Raw genomic sequence first — 14,675 nt, 5'->3', positions numbered from 1 at the left:
TTTGAAACAATCCACCAAAAAAAGGAGAAATGATAAAGTAGTTTAAACTGAACAGTATATAAAATACAGTATATGGAAATTTGGGAAGGCAGCTAAAACAATTATTAAAGGGGAACTTTCATTTTTACCTGTTCATATCAAAAAAATTTTGAGGCTCTAACTAAAACTAATGATCCAAGATTCTACATGAAAATAAATAAATAAAAGGGCAAGATAAACTAAAAGTAAGCAGAAACAAGAAAAATTAGAAATAAAGATAGCAACAAAATAGAAATCAGGCAAACAATGTAGAAACCTAACAAAGCAGAAAGCTGTCTTTGAGTTTCAGGAAACCTGAAATATTCCTATATATGAGCCACTTTGTAAAAGTCTATAACTCCAAACTGACAGGTTCCCCACAAGTTCTCTTCAGCTGATAGGATCAGGAACAATCTTTAAAAAATGTTATTGATGTTTATCTGTATAACCTTTTTTTTCTTTCCCTCTTTTATATTTGAGAGCCTCTAAGGGGACTGACATCCTCTGCTTATTTGCTGAATTGCTAGAACAGTAAAGCAACACACCCTAACTATTGACCCTTTGTTTCCCAAAGTAGTGGCATGTACCCCGTTGATATGGAAGTTCTGAGTGGTATGAAGATCTCTTAAATAACACTGCAGACAGAAAGGGAGCCCCTTTTGAAATTTCCTTCATTCATTTTGATTGTAGTCAAGGAGACAGCTTTGGTTACTTGCAATTAGGTTTTCAATTGCTTTTCTCTCTTTGTAAGCAAAGGAGGTGGGAGGCAGGAGACAGCACGTGAGCAGAAGTTAACCACAGCCGCTCTTGCACTGTATTTATCTTGAGGACTGCCTTCTGTGCATGGGATGCTTTTGCAATTATACTCAAGAGATACATCTTCCTTTAAATAAGGAAATTAAATTTAAGGAAAACCACATGACAGTAATTTAAGTAAAATTAAAAAATAAGGAATTTAGTATGGTACTAGAGATCAAAATGCTGAAGCTAGCACACGGTACTCAAGTCCAAGGAAAGCGGTGGTAACCTCTGTGAGGGCGAAAGGCCTCCAGGATATCAGGGTGTACCAGGATATCCCCATAGCTCCTCCAGACTTTGACTTCAATCTTGTCATTTTAATATAACAACAACAGCACGGACATAATAAATGAGCAATTTGCTCACCTGATGACCCAGGCAGTCAGGAGACGATTTCAGAACAGGATTCCGAGTCCAGATAAATCCTGCTGAGAGATGACTGACGTGGGAGGTTTCTAAGAGCAGATAACATTTCTCTGCAATGTTTGCCCAGTGGAAAGAGGCCCTTCCACAGGAAGAAGGTCAAGTCCGGTCTATTTTTATAAAAGCATTTCAAGTGGTTAGTGGACTTATTTCCTGTGGTTCCCAGGAATCCTGCAGCAGGCTCCCAGGAGGATGTTGGCGATAGGTAGCCGAGACTTGATGAGCGACAATCAATAATTATGTCTATATTTGCTTCGCTTTTTCCAATAAAAATAATCCAGGGGAAAAACGCTGGCTCTAGAAGAGCAAAGTTCAGGACAACAAAGAGCAGAACAGGGCACGAAAGTCCCTTCGTGTGCGACAGAGTCCTCAGGTTAAGATTTTGAATGCTGAAGATTGGTTTATTCACTCATTCCCTTTTATTCAACAACTAACCCGAGCAACTGCTCTGTGCCAGGCACTGTTTAGAGGCTGTGGAGAAGACGGTACATAAACATGGCTTCTGCCTTCCGGACGCTTTCTGTCTCCTGGTGGGGAAGGCATCCGACAGGCCAGCAGCACATGGGGTATGGATAGATACCTAATCACAAATGGTGGGGAGCACTGGGAAGCGAAGAAGAGCAAGTACAAAAGAGAATAATGGAGGGTAGGGGGAACAGAACTTAGATGGCGAGGTGCGGGAAGACCTTGAGGAGCTGGCTTCGGCTACCATCCGAAGAGTGAGTAGGTGCCAGCCAGGAGAAAGTGCCAGAAAGCGAACGGTTTGTATGAAGGCAGGTGTGTAGAAGAGACCACACTGGACTCAAGGAGCCAAGAGCAGACAGGATTGGAGGGGCAGCTGGAGCAGAGGGGCAAAGGGGAGGAGTGGAGGGAGCTCAGGCCAGGCCACAGAAGGTCTCACAGGCCACAGGAAGGATTCAGATCTTACTTTACGGACATGAAAAGCCACGGGAAGTTGGAAGCAGGTCACCCCTGCTTAGGTAGGTTTTCAAGAATCCTTCTGCCTCTGTGCATAAAGATGATGGGGGAGGGGTGCTAAGGACAAAAGAGGAGGCTACGTTAGAAGTGAAGACAGTGGCCTGGACTGGGCATTGACAGTAGGTACTAAGTACACAAATGTGACAGCCTTTCACTGGAACCTAAGAGTTTAGAAAGTTGGCCGGCACACAGGGCTGGGTCTAAGGCAAGGCAAGGGAGGTACTTGCTTCGGGTGCAGAATTTACTCAGAAACCAAGATAAATAATATTTTAGTGCAATATATTTTAGGTTTATTCATTCATTCATTCATTCATTCAAGTCATCCCTACATCCAATGTAGGTCTCAAACTCATGACCTCGAGATCAAGAGTTGCATGCTCCTGTGAGCCAGTTACCCCTTTAGTGCAAGATTTTTTTTTTAGGAAATCAAGCTTAGAGCAAAACAATCCTTGATGAACAAAAAAATCAAATTTCTTTTAAAAAGACAGGATCGGCAATGGTACTGTGCCAAGTCACATAAGGAGCCTGGGGCAAAAGAAAAACTCTGTAGTACTGATCCTGTCTGTATTCAAAATTTTGATATTTTGTTCATTTCCTCACTGTGGTTCTAGCTAGATGACCGTCCCCACCTGTAAACCAGGGGGCCACCATGTACTCCTCAGCTCTTCAAATAAATGCTATATGAAGAAAACGGAGGACATAAATCATCACAAGCCCCCTGTGATGCTATTCTTTTCCCTGATTCTGGAGACTCTGAGGCAGAAAGTACATAATAGTTGCTCCATAAATATTTCTGATAATGTTAATGGCGATAAATGTATTTACAAGCCGGTAAATACAATGGCAGCATTTTATCTTCACGCCTATCCTGTGAGGTAGGTATGACATTATCCCTCCCCCATCATGACTGGCATATACTTGATTAGCATTTAGTAAATACAGGAAGAAACAAAGGATGTATAGATGGAAGGGAAGATGAGAGAAAAGGAAGTGGCAAGCCTCCTCCTATTCCCTATGAGCCCCGTGTGGATCACAGTGATTCCAACTCCCTGGGCAAACAGCGTTTCCTGACAAACACTCATCACCACACTTAACCAGACCTGCACCAAAAGGGAACCACACTTAAATATCACCTTTCCCCATAGGGATTACTTTTCCTAAGTTCGGTTTTTTAAACCTAACAGCTCTTCTGAGGAAATATTTCTTGAATTCAACCATTCAAGGATATTTATTGAGCAAAATTCCTAGATATGAGGCACAGATCTAGGTGCTAACATATGTGAGCAAAACGAACCTGAATGTGGATCCTCATGAGATTGCAGTCCAGTGTGTGTATATGTGTCTGTGTGTTTGGGAGGGGAGGTTGGCATGAGACAGTCAATAACTAGTGAGCAAACATATACATAGGCATAAATTTTCCTAAGTGTTATACAGGAAGTATACACAGGGAAGTACAGGGAGCTACCCTAGACCAGGGTTGGGGGGGTGGGGGCGTGACACAATTAGGCACAAGGAGGCAGATGTCCTGCCTCACATAATACTTATGTTGTCAAAAATGTAGTGTTGAGAAGTTCTGCAAATCAGATCAACCAAACTCCCACTACAGAGTGTGAAACCTGACAACCTAATGACTTACTCCTATGGAGAACAGTCTTGGAGAAACAACACCACTGACTTATTTTCTACACAAACACATCTATGGAAAAGGTGTTCTCACCACTGAGGGGTCAAGGATACAATGCTGGTGGGCCACTTGGGCAGCTCAGTCGGTTAAGCATCCGACTTCAGCTCAGGTCATGACTTCACGGTTTGTGAGTTCAAGCTCCTTATCAGGCTTGCTGCCATCAGCAAAGAGCCTGCTTCGGCCCCTCCATCACCCTCTGTCTGCCCTTGCCCCTCCTATCAAAAATAAACATTGTTTTTTAAAAAGAGCACAATATTGGAAAACATTGGAAAATGTTGTGCCTTCGGTCTGCCCCACACCCATCTAAATGTCTAGATTTATGGAATTGCAGAGGAGCCCCTTGAACCTGGCAATACTGAGGAGGAACCAAGGAATGTAAGGCTTTTGAAAGCCAGCAGAAATTATGTACAAAAAGATGGCAGCCTAGAGAGGTAAGGAGAAGTCCATCTGACGTTTCTTCTTACCTCCTATTGACTAATCTACTCTCAAAGGCCAATAATGTAGCAATTCTTCATTTCTGAAACAACCCCACCCAATGAAGTAGCACTTTGATCTCAAAAGCATGAGGGGGGAGCAGTGGATGGTGTGGAGTATAAATGGCTTGGAAAGGTTATGTAAAAAAAAGAAATAAACAAGAAGAGAAACCATGAGGAGTTGCAGGGGTGAAAGCAAACCATGCTTTGAACTGCCTGCCAAAATGAAAGCCAACTCCCGTGAGAGGCCACGTTTGAGAGATGAGCACATTGCCGAGCTTCCCAGTACCTATCTATGTTTGGGACATACGTGTGCACCTTCCTGGAGATGCCAGATACCGGGGGCAGATTTATCTCTGAGTTTGCCGTCTTGGATACAAGATTTCAACACACTTCCAAGCTCTTTCATCCCTCATCAAATACCAGTCCTTGCCCAGAGCCTTCGGTGATATTCTCTTACTCCATCTCCTTCCCATAAAACCCACCTGCTTCCTGCCAACAGCTGGGGTGTGTGGAGGCCTGTGTGTGGAATACCGATGACATGGTCACAGGACCGCGGGAGCACCAGGCATGCTGCAACAGGGCAAACTGGGGAGATGGGAGAATGGTCCCTTTTGGTGTGGGCTCAAAGAGAGCTGGCAAGTGGAAGGAACTGCTAAAAATAGCCCAAGTCCTTAAAAAGAAATAATGCAAAAGAAAACAAGGTTTATACTGTCCTAATGTAGGCTCTGCAAAAACTAAGCCCTGGAAGGCTGGCGCTGGGGCAGCTTATTATTGTCTTTCTGCCCTTTGGCTGAGCCACCCACTGGGTCCCTTTGGAAATCCTGGGCCCTGCTCCCCACCCCTTGCCTCCTGCTTGGTGCTGGAAGGCTCTGCAGGAATGCGGTTCTCTTGGGGCACAGCTGGGGCCTCCGAGGCCCACTTTCAAGATCCAGAATAGACCCTGACATGTGAAACGAGCTCCGTGGGGTTTTACATTCCTCCTTCGTATCCAAGCACCTTCAACACAAAACCTCACACCGGGATTGGTAACCATTCTTCCAGAAACGCCTGGATATCATCTGTCTGGCAGAAATGTGAGTTTTGTCTTTTTTTACTTTTCAATGTTTTGAATAAGCACGGGGCCCTTGGAGATGGGGCTGCCCGGCGGAGGCGTGACATAATACAGTGATGTCTTGGGACTCGGGGTTTCGCTCGTGGCTGAGCCACAGATTTGCGTTGATAAGCTGTTCAGCCTCTCTGGGTCACACTTCTCTTGGCTAGAGAAACAGACAAAGTGTTCACCTATCCCATGGACTAGGAGGAATAAAAAACACAAAATGATTATAAAGTACCTCATGGATTATCTACACCACAGACACCTAGAGATGCCTGCTTACCCACATAAACTGCTTTGTGGAACTCCAAGGGCCATAAAAATGCAATTAATCGAGGGCTCCTATAAGGGCGCCTGGGTGGCTCAGTTGGTAGAGTGTCCGACTTCGGCTCAGGTCACGATCTCACGGTTTGTGAGTTTGAGCCCTGCGTCAGGCTCTGTGCTGACAGTTCAGAGCCTGGAGCCTGCTTCGGATTCTGTGTCTCCCTCTCTCTCTCTGCCCCTTTCCTGCTCATATTCTTTCTGTCTCTCTCTCTTTCAAAAATAAATAAACATTAAAAAAAAGTTTTGGTTTTTTTAACATAGGCTCTTATTAACAACCATAACAACACTTTCTATTTCCTAGGCACTCACTGTATGTGAGGCCCTTGCCAGGCCTGCCTTTCTCTATTGTGATGAGATCAGCTTCATTTGACAGAGGCAGCTGAGGAGGAGAGAGGTTAAATGACCTGCCCAGTCATGCAAATAGTTAAGGACAGAGTAGAAACCAAAGCCCAGCTCTATGAGAACCTCCCTTTTTCATAGCCTTTCCATCTCAGTCTGAAGTAGGACTATCCACTGGGTTCCCAGAGTGGGCTCTGAGCTCACCGCAGCCCTTTAAAAGCAATGGCAAATGATTCTACTGTGACAAAAGCCAAGAGCAACTTGACTGTCACTGGGCCAATCAGGAAAGGGCTGGTGAGGCCATTATAGTGCTTCAAAAGGGGACAGTTCTGTGTCGGGGAGGAACTTGCAAAGACTCCATTCTAGAGACACAACCATCTGTCGATGGGGCTACCTGAGTTATGTGGGCCAGGGGACTGGGGGATAAACAGAATAGAGAAGCTAAGGATCCCTCAATGAAAGGCATTTTTTTCTTTTTCCCATATTTCTTTGGCAGTTAAAATCATGGACGCTACAGTCAGAAAACCCTACCTTCAGACTGCAGTTCTAACACTGATTTATCTGTATGATCTTAGACAAACTGTTTAAACTCTCCGAGGCTTGGTGTCCTCAGCTGCAAACTGGGGATAAAAAAAGCAACGCCTTGAGTTCAGTTCAGGGCAAACCTCCCTGTTGAGTTCATTAAACTTTGGGACATGACCAGGCTAGGGTAGATGATTATATAAAAGATATCACTCTATTCATTGATTCCCCAGCCTACAAAAGAAAGAAAAAACAGAGAGAGGGAAGGAGAGAGGGAGGGAGGGAGAGAGAGACAGAGACAGAGACAGAGAGAGAGAAAGAGGAAGAAAGAAAGAAAGAAAGAAAGAAAGAAAGAAAGAAAGAAAGAAAGAAAGAAAGAAAGAAAGAGAGAGAAAAGCCATGCCTATCTCACAGAACTTCTCTGAGGATTAGTTAAAATAATGGATGTAAAGCACTAAGGACAGGATCTGGTACACAGTAAATGTTCCAGAAAAAGTCACTATTTTATTATTGAGGGGCTTATTTGATTATTTATGGGTATGTCCAGAATAGGCTTTTAGGAAGGAAACATATGTTAGGGCAAGCCCTCAGCATTTCCAAAGAGATAACAAACACCTACTTCAAAAGACCAAGCTTGGAGAAGCCTAAATTTGTAGGTCAGGAGGGAAGAAAAAAGGCCTAGCAAACAAACCATCTTACTTTGAGTTAGAAGGTCTTCTGGCTTTGAGAAAGGAATGTCCTTGTGGGCTGGTCCTGGAGATTGTAACTTGCACAACATTTTCAAAAGATTTGGGGAGGCACATGAGTAGGGGTTGGCTAGAGGGAGGGAGGAGGGCTGCCAGAGCTCCTGCAGAATCACTTTGTATTTGGCTCCAAGCCCGGGCCTTCAGAGCATCAGTGTGTAGGAGGGATACTTCCGGGTAAGATGTGTGCGGGGCTTCAGCATGGCCAAGAGCCTGCGGGTCGCTCCGGACCAGGGTGTACCGTTAAAGATCAGGCAGAGCTGGGGCCTTCGCGGCATGCCAGTATGCCAAGGAGTGCTCTCTGGTTCCTCTTGGAGTGTTTTCTCTAAGCAGTAAAATAATTCCTGACCTCCAATGGAATGATGCTCTATGGGGGGGCGGGGCGGGGGCAGGATTTTGGGAGTGGAGAAGCCACAGTTCAGAGAATTAAAGAGCCAGAGCCCAGTGAGCAAATAATGGATAGTGGAGATCCCTGGGGATGTGGGTGTGTCTGCTTGTGTTTTCTACTCCCTCATAAACGAGCGTGAGAAATAAGACTGGGATTGAGCTGTTGGGTGATACCGCCCGACCGGGTTTACAGGGTGCACTTCCTGATCCAAGCATTTGTGCCCTTACTGGAAGCTCGGCTTTCCTGACCTGGTACGGCCAGATTCTAACTGCCTTAAAGACAGACACTGTTATTTGTGCTGCAGGCCCGGAATCCCTTATCTGAAAAGCTAGACACGTTTCTGGACCAGGCATCTGGGGGATTTTAGAAAGGCAATTTGTTGCATATATTGTATGTTAAGGAACAGCTCCCATGGGGTCCGGAGCAGTCCCCTATAATCAAACACTGAGGTGATTCCGCACCAGATTACACACCTATTAACACCTAGGTGATAAATAAAGACTCTAAGTAGTCTCAGGACAGCCTGGGTCAGGTTTTGCCATGATGTGACTTACGAAAGAATGTCTAGTTTTCCGACCATGTTGCATTTCAGAATGTAGATTAGGGATTTGAGGTCTTTCTTTTAATTTCCTTTTCTTTCTCCTTATTTTCTTTTTGAAATCTCCCCAGCAGTCTGCCTGTGGCAGGTGCTGAGTAGAATGGCTGGCATCTAGAGTATGACATCTCGATCTCCCTCAGAGAATATTTGATTCTGGAAGCCAGGGGACAGTTTATTCTCAGTGACTTGGGGCTTCTTGAGGATTAGAAAGATTCTAAATTAAAGAACAGGAGGGAGAGACTACTGAATCTATAGGTTCTCTGCCATCCGGGACGGTAACACACAAAGCCAGGAAACACACTGAGGATGGCCACTAGTATATCACGTTCAGCAGCTCAGAAGAGGGCATCACCGCACATCGGTGCTAATGGCAAGTTTTAACCTATCACTTAGAAAATGATATTTTTAAAATATTGCTAAAATAGTACTAAATGTCAAAAACCAAGTTTGTTCAATCCTAAATCAATAGCACAGGTGATTTGCAAAAGACAACAAGACATGGAGAATGATAATCAAGCTAACATCTACGAATGCTTACAGATTTTCAAGGGCTAGGCTTAGGGCTTTACATGCCTCATCATTTAACACTTAGAGCAACCATGTGGGAGCTACTGTTATGGGGTCCTATTCTGCAGATGAAGAAACTGAGGCTCTGTGAAACTGAGTGAGTTTGCTAGTGAGTGTCCAGTCAGGACTGAAACCCGAGTCTAGCAGTTTACTGGTAAACCAGCTATCAGAGAAAGGAAGGAAGGAAGGGAGGGAGGGAGGGAGGGAAGGAAGGAAGGAAGGAAGGGAGGGAGGGAGGGAGGAAAGAAGGAAGGAAGGAAGGAAGGAAGGAAGGAAGGTAAGTATATGAGAAAGAGAAAGAAGACAAGAAAAAGAGAAAAAAAGCTTTGATTTATAGCGTTTGCCAATTTCTGTGCTATACATTCTCTCACCAGTGATTGATTTCAAGCTACTAATGGTCTAAGCACCAGCTTGCAGGGGCTCCTGGGGGGCCCAGTTAGTTAAGCATCTGACTTCAGCTCAGGTCATGATCTCACGGTTCGTTGGGTTCAAGCCCCGCATCGGGCTCTGTGTTGACAGCTCAGAGCCTGGAGCCTGCTTCGGAGTCTGTGTCTCCCTCTCTGCCTCTTCCCTGCTCACACTCTGTTTCCCACTCTCTCAAAAATAAACGTCAATAGCCAGCTTGCATAATTCCTGAATATTCAAAAACTGGCTTTCACCAATCTGTAGGAACCATCTCCTGTATGACACTATCAAGCCTACCCCAAGGCCATGTCCACACCTTGCTGCCAGCTCTGGAAGGTGAGATTGCAGCTCGTGGAACAGAACTGGCCTGGGAGATGCAACCAAGGTGGTAGTCCCGCCAGTCCACCACGGCTACATTCCTTCCCCAGACCTGCTTCACATCACTGCAGGTAGAGGAGGGGGAAAAGACAGAAGAATGCTCTGTCTCTCTCTCTTCAGCCAAGTTTTCCTTCACCAGAGATTGTGAAGTGGGCTCCTGCCAACCTGGCACTCCCAGGCAGAAATAAGAATACCTAGAATTCTTTTTTAGGCCCTATAAATTTGTTCGTGGTTAGATAGAGAGCTCAGACTTGAGGCTAAATGATCTGATCTTTCCCTGAGATCCTTAAATTCCATAATATTGCCTTCAAAGAAGAAGTTATCTTCTACAAGATGGAAAAAAGACTGTTTTTTTAAATTAAAAATAATGTTCATTTATTTATTTTGAGAGAGAGAGTATGTGGGGGAGGGGCAGAGAGAGAGAGAGGAGAGGGAGAATCCCAAGCAGGCTCCATGGCACCCCTAGCACAGGTTTCACAACTGTGAGATCATGACCTGAGCCAAAATCAGGATTCGGATGCTTAACTGACTAGGCCACCTTGGCTCCCTGGGTCAGCTTTAAACTAAGAGACAGTATTTCCAGCCTAGTTTGAACCCACTTAAAATACATTTAGGCTCTTGGTTTAGCCTCTCTGTTAATACCTCAAAGACCCCACCTACTAAATAGGTCCCCTGATAACATGTTTCCACTAGAGCCTCCCAAGAAGGAACTGGCCTGGTATTCAATCAACAAACGTGCAGAGGACAATGATTCTGTGGAGGCATATGCTAAGTGCAAGGCCTAGAAAAAATAAGGCATAGCTTTTGTTCCAGAGTTTCCGGGACTAATGAAGGAAACAGTCAGGTAGGTAATCTTAGTCACATTATATTTATTCACTCATTCAACAAATATTTATCAAGGGCCCATTAGATGCCAGGCATTCTGCCAGGCACCGAGAGACCATGGTGAACAAGACAGATTGGTTTGAACTATTATGGAGCTGACAGTCCAGTCATAAAGGGAGACATTAATTAAATAATCACAAGAATGAATGAGTAATTAAAAAATGAAGTAAGAGGACTGAGGAAGTGTTAAATGGTCCTTTGAGAACTGGAGGAGCCTGACCCAGTTAAGCCAAGTCAGGAAAGTCTTCTTTGCGGAATTGGCAGTAGAACTAAGGCTTGAACAAAACGTAGGAGTTAACCGGGCGAGTAGGGTAGAGGGAAAGCAAGAAAGAGCGCTCTAGAGAGAGGGAGCAGTATAGGCAATGAGCCTAGGGTGAAAAGGGGCACAGCGGTTTCAAGGAAAAGGAAGGCCAGTTTGGGCAGAGAACATGATGGGAAAAGGAGGCAGGGGAGGAAGCCCAGGCTAGTCCTCAGAGCCCTGCAGGTAGAACTTATTTTTTTAAGTAAATAGGAACTTTAACTACTGTACTTTTTGTAAATGAAGTATAACTGACATACATTCCATTAGTTTCAAGTGTACAATATAGTGATTCAACATTATATACATTACAGAGAGAGAAGGATAAGGCCTTAGTCCTTATCCCACGAGCAATGGGAAACCAGTGAATGATTTAGGTGGGAAACATACATAGCAACGACACCCAGTGCTTCCACAGGGTAAAAGAAGGGCTGCTGTAGGAGCACTAGAAAATCAACTAAAATCTAAACTGGGGGGAGCAGGGGGTGGAGGAAAAATAGGGAGGTTAGACGAACACCTCACAGGTCATGGTGGAGTCTGGGTTTTACCCTGATGGTAGCAGAGAACCCAATGACACGGTCACAGATCTTCAGCAGGAGAACGCGGATTACACTCAGGCCTTAGACAGGATACTAGCAGCAGAATTGAAAGTGGGTGGAAGGTTGCAGAGTTGGAGAAGACAGACCCTCTGTGTGGCTTTAGCAGCCCCGGTGAGACAAGGTGTTGCATCTGCAGTGAGCAGCCACAGTGAGAATGGAGAAGAGAGGATGACTTTAACAGACATTAAAAAGGCACAGGTGAGAGGGCTTTGTCACTAAGGGGATGCATGGGAGTGATTTCTACTATCCCCACAGAATAGTCTGAACAAAATGGATTCTTCTACTGTGTCGAGTCTTGCTTTATGACCTGGTACACAGTCAGTTTGCGAAAACGTTCCATGCATCCTTGAGAAGAACAGTGCTTACTAACTGTTGGATGCAGGGTTCCCTGATATGTTCATTCAATTAAACTTGTTAAGTATGCATTTCAATCTACGCCTTTATTAATATTTTTGTCTGTTTGCTTTATCATTTATGACAGAAAGTTTCTAAAATCTCCCACCATCAAGGTGCATTTGCCAAGTTCTCTTAATTTTGTTAATTTTTGTTTCATATATTTTGAGACTGTAAGGCTATGTAATTATACACAGGTTTAAAGTTTTATATCTTTCTGTTGAATTATTCTATTTATCATTATGCAGTGTTCCCTTTTACCCTTGATCATTCTTTCTGTGTCCTTATGTTTTAAACATGTCTCTTGTAATCAGAGTGTAGGTGTAATTTTTAAAAATCCAGTAGCAAGGTGCCTGGGTAGCTCAGTTGGTTCAGCATCTGACACTTGATTTCGGCTCAGGTCATGATCTCACAGTTTGTGAGACTGAACCCCACATCAGGCTCTGTGCTGACAGCTCAGAGCCTGCTTGGGATACTCTCTCTCCCTCTCTCTCTCTGCTCCTCCCCAGCTCATGCTTGCTCTCTCTCTCTCTCTCTCTCTCTGATAATAAACAAACTTAAAAAAATACAGTAGCTAGTAAATTTATCCCACTTACATTTATTATAAATATAAATATATTTGGATTTATATCTGCCACCTAATTTTGAATACTACTTTTGATCTTCTATTCTTTTTCTAATTCTTTTCGGTAAGTACAGATTTTTTTAACCTCATTTCCCTTATTCTTACCAGTTGCTGGTTGGAATCACTGCATTTGCTCTCTTTTTTGTGGTCACTCTTTTTTTATTTTTTTTAATTAAAAATAATTTTGATGGTTATTATTTATTTTTGAGAGAGAGTAACAGCATGCAAGCAGGGGAGAGGCAGAGAGAGAGGGAGATATAGAATCTGAAGCAGGCTCCAGGCTCTGAGCTGTCAGCACAGAGCCCAACGCTAGGTGTGAACTCCTTGACTGTGATATCATGACCTGAACTGAAGTCAGATGCCTAACTAACTGAGCTATCCAGGTGCCCCTAAATTTTTTAAAAGTTTATTTATTTACTTTGAGAGAGAGAGAGAGAGGGAGAGAGCATGAGTGGGGGAGGGCCGAGAGAGAGGAAGAGAGAGAATCCCAAGAAAACGCCATGCTGTCAGCACAGAGCCCAACATGGGGCTCAAATTCATGAACCGTGAGATCATGACCCAAGCTAAAATGAAGAGTCAGACGCTGAATCGACAGAGCCACCCAGGTGCCCCTTTTTAGTAGTTACTCTTAACATTTAATATGCATATCTGACTCAATAAAATGTAAGGTTAATTAATATTAACTAAGGGTTAATGCTTCTGGGTGATGCCATTGATGGAGACAGGGAGCAAGAACTTAGAGCCTATTTGGAAGCAAAGGTGAGACCTATTTTACATATGCTTGGTCGGAGGACACTTTTCCAATCATTGCCTTGACAGATGCCTATATATCTACCTTTGGAAGCATTGTAGATTTGGTAGAATATTTGTAAAATATTCTCCGTCATGGGCATTCTGCATTACTTGAGCAGTGACAGGGGTTACAAATTTTTAAAAAAACCTACACATCAGTGTGGACCTTTCCTTAGAACCCTAAATTTTTCCTGTTAGTTTAGTTTCCAGGGCCAAACTGAACACACATGTCTCCTAAATAGTGGACTTGATAAAGGTCACTTCAACAACTCTCGATGCGCTGAGAACAGAGTTGAAGTGGTGACCAGGATTCTCTGCTACATAACCATAGCTTACCTTTACTTCCTTCATCCTCTCTGCTGTGTTTGCAGCTTACATGATGGGGGAAAGAGCTTAACTAATTTCTCCCACATATGAGACGGAATGAAAAATTCTATTTTCATACCAATTGGAAAATTACATTAAGCATTCAGCAGCCACTGACCTAGACCACACCAGGCTTCACTAGTTTAATGTAACTAGTTACTCGCATCTCCTGTAGGTCATATCACATGTTTCTACTTTCCAAGTGCTGTTACGAATACTGTGAAGGATTATTAACCCTTCAGACAACTCTGTGAGGTACAAAGGATGGGGATTATTAGAGGGAACATCTCAGAAGGAGTGAATGAGTTGCCTAGGTCCCTGGAATCGATTTGTGCATAGCTGGGGCTGTACGGTGCTGCTCACCATCCCAGATTGAGACATGACTCTTGTGTTGCCACCAAGAGTATATATTTATCATTCTGTTTGTGTGTCAGAGTTCAGGTTCTCTTCAAGTGGCTGCAGCTGACAAAACATGCCAGCCTTACCACAGATGTTCTAATAAGCTTTGTGTTGTCCTTACTTTGGTGTTGCTGATAAGTCAAGAGAATCTTCTGGCTTTTCCCCTAAAACTCACCAGTGCCCTGAATCTCAAAGGGCTGGGTTTAGCACCCAGTGATGACAAGGAGTCCACTGCGCTTGATTTTTCCCATGTCCCAACAAATACACACAGATAGTCCCCACCTATGATAGCCAGCGAGAAAAGAATAGTAACAAGAAGCAGAATTTATAAATTTCCATTATGCTTAATGCCTGATTTCATGTTCTTAGTGGACTCATTTATTAGAGCAATTTGTGAAAATCTCCAAGGGCCCACAAAGGCTACTGCTTAATGGTTTTATCATGTCATAGACTTCCTTTATCCCTATGTTCTAACAAATCCTGAATAGGCAAGGAAATCAGGACTAAATACTGCTATAAAGGTAGGTAAATTGTAAATAGAGCCTAAAAAATAAGGGCTTTTTGTGCCTCTGGGGTTTCTTCCA

At 43.8% G+C, this 14,675-nt stretch overlaps 1 protein-coding gene and 1 non-coding gene across 4 annotated transcripts in view; both read left to right on the top strand.

Annotated features, from left to right (window-relative positions):
• The window catches only part of FGF1 (fibroblast growth factor 1), a 92,651-nt gene that overhangs the window by 51,254 nt on the left and 26,722 nt on the right, over positions 1-14,675 (top strand). The window lies entirely within an intron of this gene.
• LOC120234383 lies at positions 6,770-6,897 on the top strand. Its single transcript, XR_005529066.1, has one exon. It is a non-coding gene; the product is annotated as a small nucleolar RNA SNORA36 family (small nucleolar RNA).

The sequence above is a fragment of the Hyaena hyaena genome, unplaced genomic scaffold (genome assembly GCF_003009895.1).
Source record: "Hyaena hyaena isolate Hyena2069 unplaced genomic scaffold, ASM300989v1 scaffold_107, whole genome shotgun sequence".
In the NCBI taxonomy this organism is placed as follows: Eukaryota; Metazoa; Chordata; class Mammalia; order Carnivora; family Hyaenidae; genus Hyaena; species Hyaena hyaena.
Note: the sequence above shows the minus strand (reverse complement) of the source record. Positions and strands in the feature narration are given on the sequence as shown.